Source organism: Erithacus rubecula (genome assembly GCF_903797595.1).
Source record: "Erithacus rubecula genome assembly, chromosome: 3".
In the NCBI taxonomy this organism is placed as follows: domain Eukaryota; kingdom Metazoa; phylum Chordata; class Aves; order Passeriformes; family Muscicapidae; genus Erithacus; species Erithacus rubecula.
The window spans coordinates 93,118,974-93,127,903 of NC_136689.1; positions in this window are offsets into that span (position 1 = coordinate 93,118,974).

The window sequence follows — 8,930 nt, forward strand, 5'->3', positions numbered from 1 at the left end:
GGCACTGCATTTCCCAAGACAGCTCGGTGTCTTTTAGGTAAGATATTTCTGTGCCACACACCATTTATTAGAGAAGCATGATAGCACAAGCTAAGAAAATAGAGACAGACCGGAAAAGGTATAAATTGCATATTTCAAATATTCAAAATAGCTCAGTGAAACCTATTTTGTGTTGTTTAATAGAAATAATATATCACTGCACTTTGAAAGACTATCTTTTCTTTTTAATTAATTCCTAACCCAGTAATGTTTATTTAAGAAACACAGATGTGTGAAAGTTGTGATTTGGAGGAAAAGTGGAAGATTAGATGTTGTATGAATGAAGGAACTTTTCCAAAAGGAGTAGTACTGCCCTTTTTTCTCCTCTTGGTAATGTTTCATGCCCTTATTTGCTGCACAAAATATCCACACACACACATATTTTCACAATTAGAGAGTGTATTTTATCCATGTTCTTAAATTTTTTAAACATTGAAAAGGGAATTTACTGTTTCTCAGGCTTTTCTTTTTCTGAAAATTTAGAACAATATCTATAATATCTCTGAAATAAAATTCTGCCAAGCATTAAAATTTCACTGTTGTTTGGAAATTTGGATTTGAAGGCTCGTTTTATACTCAGTCTTTTGAACTTTCGTGACTTTCCTGTCCTTTGAGCCACTCATTGAGCATATCTGTCTACATTACTTTCCTATCAAATTACTTTGTAGAGCTGTTTATAAAAATGAATTTTTGGAAAGTCTCTATGTCCAGGTGGACTTTTTCCAATTTTCTTCTCTGCTTGGCTTATTCACAAAGATTCACTGAGAAAATGGTGCTTAGAACCTTATTAAGATGACATAGACTAGTCATACTAGTCTCCTATTATTTTAGGGGTTATTTTTAGGAATTCCAGTAGGAATATTTATATGCAAAACAACTCAGAAAAGAAACAAAAGTAGAAAGAAAATGAATAAAGAAAAGAGCACAACTGTTTAAAAGCCTTTTATAAAACATCCATTCAGCAGAAATGAGACATCCATAATACTGCTTTGCTTTTAGCCCTTAACTTAGGTTACACTGACCTGGGAAGAGATAAAGAGTCTCCAACATGGAGCTTCTAGGCATTTTCAGAATAATTATCTCACTGTCTCTCACAATGGTACACCTTTCTCTCTCTTGTGAATTTACTTCATTGCAAGTGGTGAAGGATGATAGACTGAGCTAGTGTGCATCAATTCCAGCTTTGTTGGTTCCTTGACTGTATGTCTTTTTCTCCTGTGGAATATCAGCTCCTCACCATTGATCAGGCAATGTAGGTAAGGTGCTGAAAAAGAATGTAGATATGTGATGCCTAATATCCCTTATATAATAGTGGAGGAAAAAGCCAATAGTATCTGAAATGTATGCTGACATGCATCACATAATGAAAAACTGACTATTGCCCTCTACAGGCATAGTTAAATAGTTAAACTAGATGTACAGGCAGACTTCACATCAGAAGGATCTAGAGCAATTCATTATTAGCACACACTGAAAAGAAAGAGGAAGAGGTGAAAAACTTGATCTGAAATTCTTTTCTAACATTCTTAGCTCATAATATGAGATCACACATCATGTGTCTAGTTGACAAGGTGGTGTTAGGTAGAAGTTGGACTCAATGATCTCAAATGTCTTTTCCAATGTAGTTAATTCTGTTATTCTGGGATTATGCACTCAAACACTTAATCCCAGTTATTAGCAACTCTAGCAACATCCAAGTTGTGAACCTTTATGAGTTTGGAAGAGAGAGTTATCCTGTTGATCCAGAATAATGAAATACAACAGAAACAGTAACAGTTCCTATAGTAAGAAGAGTAAAGTTTAAGTATTCATAAATTACTGTCTTTTAGTCAAGGTTTACTTGCAAATATTTGAATCATCCTTCTAATATGCAATAATACATTCAAAATGCAAGCATAAAATTATACTACCTGTGTAAATTCTTCAGGCACAACAAGAGGGGACTATGTGTCATTATGCATAAAGCAGATCTATGGTAGCTTAAACAGCAGGTATTTTTTCACTTGGGAAGACATCAGTGTACAAAAACACAGACTAAAGAATAATCATTTAAAAGCTTGGCTGTTCTTTGATAAGAAGAATAATATATTTCTTTGGAAAAAAAAAATCCCAAAAAGAGGAAGGGATTGTAGTCTGACATTATACACATTAGGACATTATGAAAGGGTTAGTAACGGAAAATTAAATAGAGAGATAAACAAAAGTACAACAAAACAAAAGATAAACAAAATCTAGGATGCAAAGACATCTGGACTGAATATATCATGAAGTCTTATTACAGAGAGAACTGAGCATTTAGAAGAAACAGGATGGGATGATCAGGAAGGCAGTAGAAAAGAAGAGAAAATTAAGGACAAACAGTATTAAATTAGCCCCAGGACCAATATTAAAATTTAAAAAAAGTAAAAAATAAAAGAAAAAAAGAAGAAAAATAGAAGTAGTTTATTTTAAAATAGTCATTTCATTGTATTACATGCTTCCTGAAATATTTTTCTGTTGTAGTATTTGCAGTAAAAGGCCAGGATGAAATCTCTTCCAAAATTTCCAAACCTGTTTAGTTCCTGTTTAGGAAAGATGAATTCAGAATGGAGGAGGTTCTGATAACAAGCAAGCTCAACTATCAAGTAGAGCATATCTCTTTCAAGAAAATATTGTCAAATAAACATAGATGAAAGGTACAACTATTTCCTATTATTACATTATGTTTACTAACACCTGTCAATGATAATGATTTATTCAAACTGTAGTAATAGTGACAGAAATTAAATAGCTACATAATAGACATTTTAAAAAATAAACTAATTTGCACAAGTTTTGGCCAGAAGACTAAGAGAAGGTAAGGAGAGACACACAGTACTGGCACTCAAATGCATCCAAGGCAATTGCTTTTTTCCTCATAATCAGAAGTTATAAAAGCAGAGCTATTTTTCTTGTCAGGTTTCTCCACCTTCCATACTGTCCAAATAATATGATGGTCAAAGCATATCACCCCCATTGAAGATTGCCTGTTCCTGGGCATGTTTTATTATTTCTTCACAGAATAAGAGAAAGAAGACTAAGGATTTTAGGGACACTGGGAAAAAACAAGGCAGAAAAAACATGTCTTTAAATTTCTAATAGTCAAATAGGTAAAAGATACCACTTTCTGTAAATAAATAAATTTTGGAATGATCTAACACTTCTTATTGAAAGACAGGGCTCTACTTTCTGGGAAAAAGTTTTTTTATTAAGGTAGATGTGTAAGGTCTATCAAATTCAGTACAGTATGTCTTATTAATGGCCTCTAAGCCAACCCTCAGACAGCCATAAGTCTACAGCATTATCCAAGATGTATTTAAGGAAAAAAATGCTTGACACCAGAGAAAAGGTTAGAGCTACACTGCAGGGATTCTAATTCTTAGTTTCATTAAGGAATTAAATTAGAGCAGAACTTTTACCCTTTCCTCCTCTCCTCATCACAAAAAGAAAAGTTAACCTCAAACAGACCTGCTGCTCATCTTCAGTATTTTGCAACCTTTTCTTCACAGCAAGGGCAAAGGCTTCTGCATTGATATTCTGAAGGGAATCTGCATGACATTGTTAGGAATGGGCAAATGATCTGAAAGTCCCAACACAGCCAATATAATTCTGATTAAAGCTTGGCATTTGTTTTCTTGCTCCTTGGAGCAGATAGCATGCTGCCTGGAATTAGAAATATGAAAGGCAGAGGAACTTCCTACTGTGCACAGAGACTATTTTTTCCTCCTCACTTTCAGAATGTAGCTAAGTTTGAATACTTTTTGTTGTTGTTGTTTTCTGGGCAAATCATTAAAATAAGGTCATCCTTGTTTTCCATTTCAGAATGAGATTTGCTGTGTCTTACACATTTTCCTCTAGAATTATTGAGAAAGATTGTGCTCTGCTAACTTCCTCACTGATACTTCACCTCTGGTGTATTAAAATGGAAAAAACATGATGTAGTTCTTCAGGCAAAGAGATGTATATAACTTTTGAGAGAACCTTATATGTATGATAATAGGTTTATTTTAAATATCTATAGCACAATCCTAAAATTTTGAAGGAAAGTTCTTATTTGAGTGTGTGCACATTCACTTACTCGCATAAAATACATTTGTAGCCACATTTTAAATTCTGAATTAATGAATTTATTAATTTTCACTTAAAGGCACCTGTCAAGAACAGTGGGTGTTGTCTAGTTTTGTCCAAAATGGTCCCTAAATGATGCAGAAAATGTTCAAGTACAATATGAATTCACTTGAAGTTACTGGCAGAATATCATTCGCCTTCAGGAGTTCAGGACATCAGTTTTTCTTTCTATCATATGTGTATATTATTCAAAATCAATTGCAGTTCACTTTTACCTTGTGCCATACTTCAATGAAAACATTTACAGTACAACCTCAAAATAAGCCGTTGACAAAAATCACACAGTAAAACTTACAGAACTGCCATAATAATTTTTGTAGTTGTTCATGAAAGTTACAGTTTGTCAGATAAGAAGTGCTTGGTCATCACATTTTTTGTTTATTTATTTTTTCAGAAATTATAGATTTTGGCTGTATCAGTTCCTTTTGAAAAAGGAGACAGAGTATCAGTGGATAAAATGGCAATACCCTGTTGGTAGCAATAAAGCTGAACTACTGCAGGAAAATGAGCACAGTAGTAGCCAGTCTCCAGACTCATTAAATGAGATGGAGATGTTCCCAGATGATCTAGCTTTATCTTGAGTAGTCTCAGTCAAATTGTTTGGGACCTGAACCAATAGGTTCTCCTGTTTCTCCTTTATAAAGGGGCCAGTTGTTTTCCTTATTTTGCCTCAAGGATTCAAGAGCATGCACAACATTTTTAAAAAATTAAACTCTCCAGAGATACAAGAAATAATTGAGGAACATTATTGAGCCTTCCAACAAAACAGTGTGAAAAATGCTGTTTATATTAGACAGGTGCACCATCTTAGCTGTCAAATGGAGTGACTACATCCCATCCCTCTCTTTTTTCCCCTGGCTCTATCTTGTTTCTGACATGTCTTTGTTCTGCATGATGAGAAAATGAACATCACACTCCCAACCAGTGGGTTATAACATTCAGTCTCTCTTGTGTTTGTAAACTAGTTTTATTATGTAGGAATTATGTCCCAGGAAACTTGATTGACTTTTTTCCACCAAGCAAAGTTTAGATTTTAAGTTTTGGTATTATTGTTATTGCTGCAGTTCTGACTTTATCATAGATAAAAATACTCACTTCTACCTTGAGTTAGAATGTTAAGTACAGTATTTTTCTGTTCAGATAAGATCCCACATAAAGAACATTGGTTTAGCTTAGCTGCCTATACTTAGGAGGAACAATACCAAACTCTGAAATACAGCTAAGACTCCAGAAACAATAAGTGACATACTTCTTTCTGACATTTGAGCAATGCACAAACTTTTTCAGAGACTGTAATTATAGTTTTGATCAAGGTAATGTGAGCTCAGAACATCTCATCTAAGTGAGCAAGAGCTGCACACTTATCAGACATCTTTAATGATGCAGGCATTATGGTGATCTAGTCCAAAATCTTACCTAATGCAAACCTTCTCATGCTAGATTCCATCTCTAGGAATTAAATGGTCCTGTGCTTGTCCACATTTTCATCCTTCTTGACAATTTTATTTTTTCAATAAGGTTAATCCCTGTCTGTTGAATTATCTCTGACATCCTTTAAAATCATCTTCAAGCCATCTAAACTGCAATTTATTTTTTTATTTTTTTTAACAGCTTACTTCCAGCTAGTGTCCATTGGACCACCAAAACAAAATTTTTGTTGAGATCAGTGATGAGTCATGCCTCGGGTCAGTGTTGAGACCTGTGTTGTTTAACATCTTTGTCAGTGATATGGACCCTGGGATTGATGAACCCTCTGCAAGTTGGTTGGTTTTACTCACACTGTGTGGCAGAGTCAGCACCATGGAGGGAAGGGAAATAATCCAAAGGCACCAAGGACTGAGATGTTGAGCCTGTGTGAACCTCATGAAGTTCAAGCTCAGCATCCTGCACCAGGGCCAGGGCAATCCCAGGCACTAAGAGAGGCTGGATGAAGAATGAATCAAGAGCAGCCCTGCCAAGAAGTACTTGGTGGTGCTCATGGATGACAGACTGGACACAACCCAGAAATGTGCACTTGCAGCCCAGAAAGTCAAACATGTCCTGAGCTGCATCCAAAGCAGCGTGGGCAGCATAGTAAGGAGGGAATTCTGCCCCTCTGCTCTGCTCTGGTATGACCCCACCTGGAACCCTGCATCCAGCTCTGGGGTCCCAGCACAGGGAAGACACAGAACAAATTGGATGGTCAGAGAGATGTACAGAAGACAGAAGCACCTCTTCTATGAATATAGGCTGAGAGAACTTGGATTTTTCATATAGAAGACTCCAGAGGGACCTTAGAGCAGCCTTCATGTAACTAAAGGACTCTACAAGAGAGCTGGAGAGACACCTTTAACAAGGGCATGTAGTAACAGAACAAGGAAGAATGGCTGTCAGAAGAAAGAGGGTAGGTTCAGACTAAATATTAGGAATAAATTCTTTACTGCAAGGATGGTGAGGCACTGGAACAAGCTGCCTACAGAAGCTGTGGATATCCCATCCCTGGAAGTGTTCAAGGACATGTGGGATAGTGGTCTCGTGGAAGGTGTCTCTATCCACAGCAGAGGGCTTGGAAGAGGATGACCATTTATGTCCCTTGCAACCCAAACTGTGCTTTGGTTCTGATTCTACAGAAGTACCCAATGACTGAATCCTTTGGAGAGCACTCAGACATCTTTGCTATATACGTGGACATATGCCAAGTTTTTTAATTACTGTAATGCTTGCTCTGAATAACCATTTAAAAAAATAATTTCTTTCCCACTACAGTATCTGTTCCATTTTCCTTGATAGGACACAGCTAAAAAGAAAAAAAGAGTTATTTAAATAGACACTGAAGCTGAAAAGGAGAAGGTTCTCCTTGTGTGACTGTTAATAGCCTTTGGCATGACAACTGCAAAGTTAATGAATTCACCAACCTATGCCTTATATAGGGTATCTAAGCCCTTTGTAAAATGGTCTTACCTTCATGAAGGAAGAAAAGGTAGTGCTCAAATCTGCAGTTCAACATTTACTGTATTTTCCTGTTCTGACTATGTTCTAAAAAATTTATTTTCTAATTATTATTTGAGAAATTTCGTTAAATTTCACAAAACAGCCTATTTACTGTAATTCAGCTGTTATTTTTTACTAAGTGCTGAGAAAATCAAATTGGTATTATAATACAAACAATATTTTTAAAACTTTTGTCTTTGGGTTTTGAGGGTTTTTTTAGACGTGAGACTTTTTTAGAGAGGACATGCAGGTGGTTAGAAGTTTGGTTTATTTGGAGGCACTGGCAAGAAAGCAGCTTGAGATGACCTTGTGTTGTTTTAGGGCTGTTTATTTATCTTAGTTTTAAAAATGTTTTAGCCAGCTTGACACAGGTTTGCTTTGCAGGTTGACCATTGCAGAAGAACCCTTGGGCGGGTTGTGCCAAGGCCTTTATACTCTAAACTATGTATACAATATTTACAAATTTTTCCCAATGTTATGCAACATTTTTATAATGTCTAGGTTTTTTTCCATCCAATTTATGGCTCTTAGGATGCAACTTCAACATGGAGGGCATGAGGAAGAAGGAGGAAGAAGCTCACCACACTTAGGATTTTTTATTTTGGCTACATGGCATTTAATATAAACAATTTTAAAACTTAGTTATACTACATTTTAATATTTTAATTTACACTTTACTTGTCATTATTTTTTGTTTCTCTTCCCTTAGCGTTGGCAAATTTTTCCAAGGAGCTAAATTTAGCCCCTGCAGCTCTTAAATAACACTTAAGTTTTAAAAAAAATTTGCCAAAAAAATTTTTGCATTTCCAAAAAAGCCAAAAAAGTGCCCTGAACTCCCACAGTCTTTACAGGCAGAAATACATTTTGGGTTTTCTCATTTAAAACATAATTTTAAAATTAATTCCACATTTACTCTGATCACTGTAGTTTATTTTACACCAATGAAGTTTAAGAAAGAATTCCCACTAATTTTGTTGAGATTTCCTTCATACATCAATGACACTTTTTCCTGACAACATTAGGAAGCATGTAGTAGTAATGACACCATGTTTGCTAACTGAAGCCTTCAGAATCCTTTGTTGTCACCACGTACAAGTGATTTATAAGATATTCCTGCCCAATAAACCAAACCACTGCCATCTGCTTGGGAGAGTGATAGGCTGGAAGATATTTTCTGTAGCAATTGTGCTTAATAAAGACTATTTCCTGAAAAAACACGATTGAGGGAGGGTGAGTAAATTAAGAAAGCAATAATCTTTTTTCCCTGAGTATCTTGATTTGTATAAATCTGCTCATTTCACCTGTTAGAAATTGTAAATCATCTTTGGAGTAAACTGGAGGAAATTTTTCTACAAAGAAAATTTCAGATATATACTTTAATACGAAATTTAACCCTAAAAAGAGCTACTGGTTAAAAATTTTTACCCCTGACATGATTATCAGGAGTAAATTTGTATTGTCGCTTTCCTTCTTGGAAAAAATGTCAGAAAACATAGTAATAAGAGATTAGTATAATTAGTATCTACATAGTGAAGTATATTGCCTGGACTCATGGCTTTGATTCCTTCATTGTTACTGAGTTGGTCTAAAATACATACAGGTTTCTCCTAAATATTCTTGTCTGATTTTCTGTTTATCCCGGATGTCTTCTACTGGGTCCTCTACTGTAGTGGCACTGTAGTTACACAATCATGACTTGTTAACAGAATTACAACCAGTTTATTTTCATCTCAACATAAATAAGAGAAAAGCTGTTTAAAAAATCCCTTGAATTT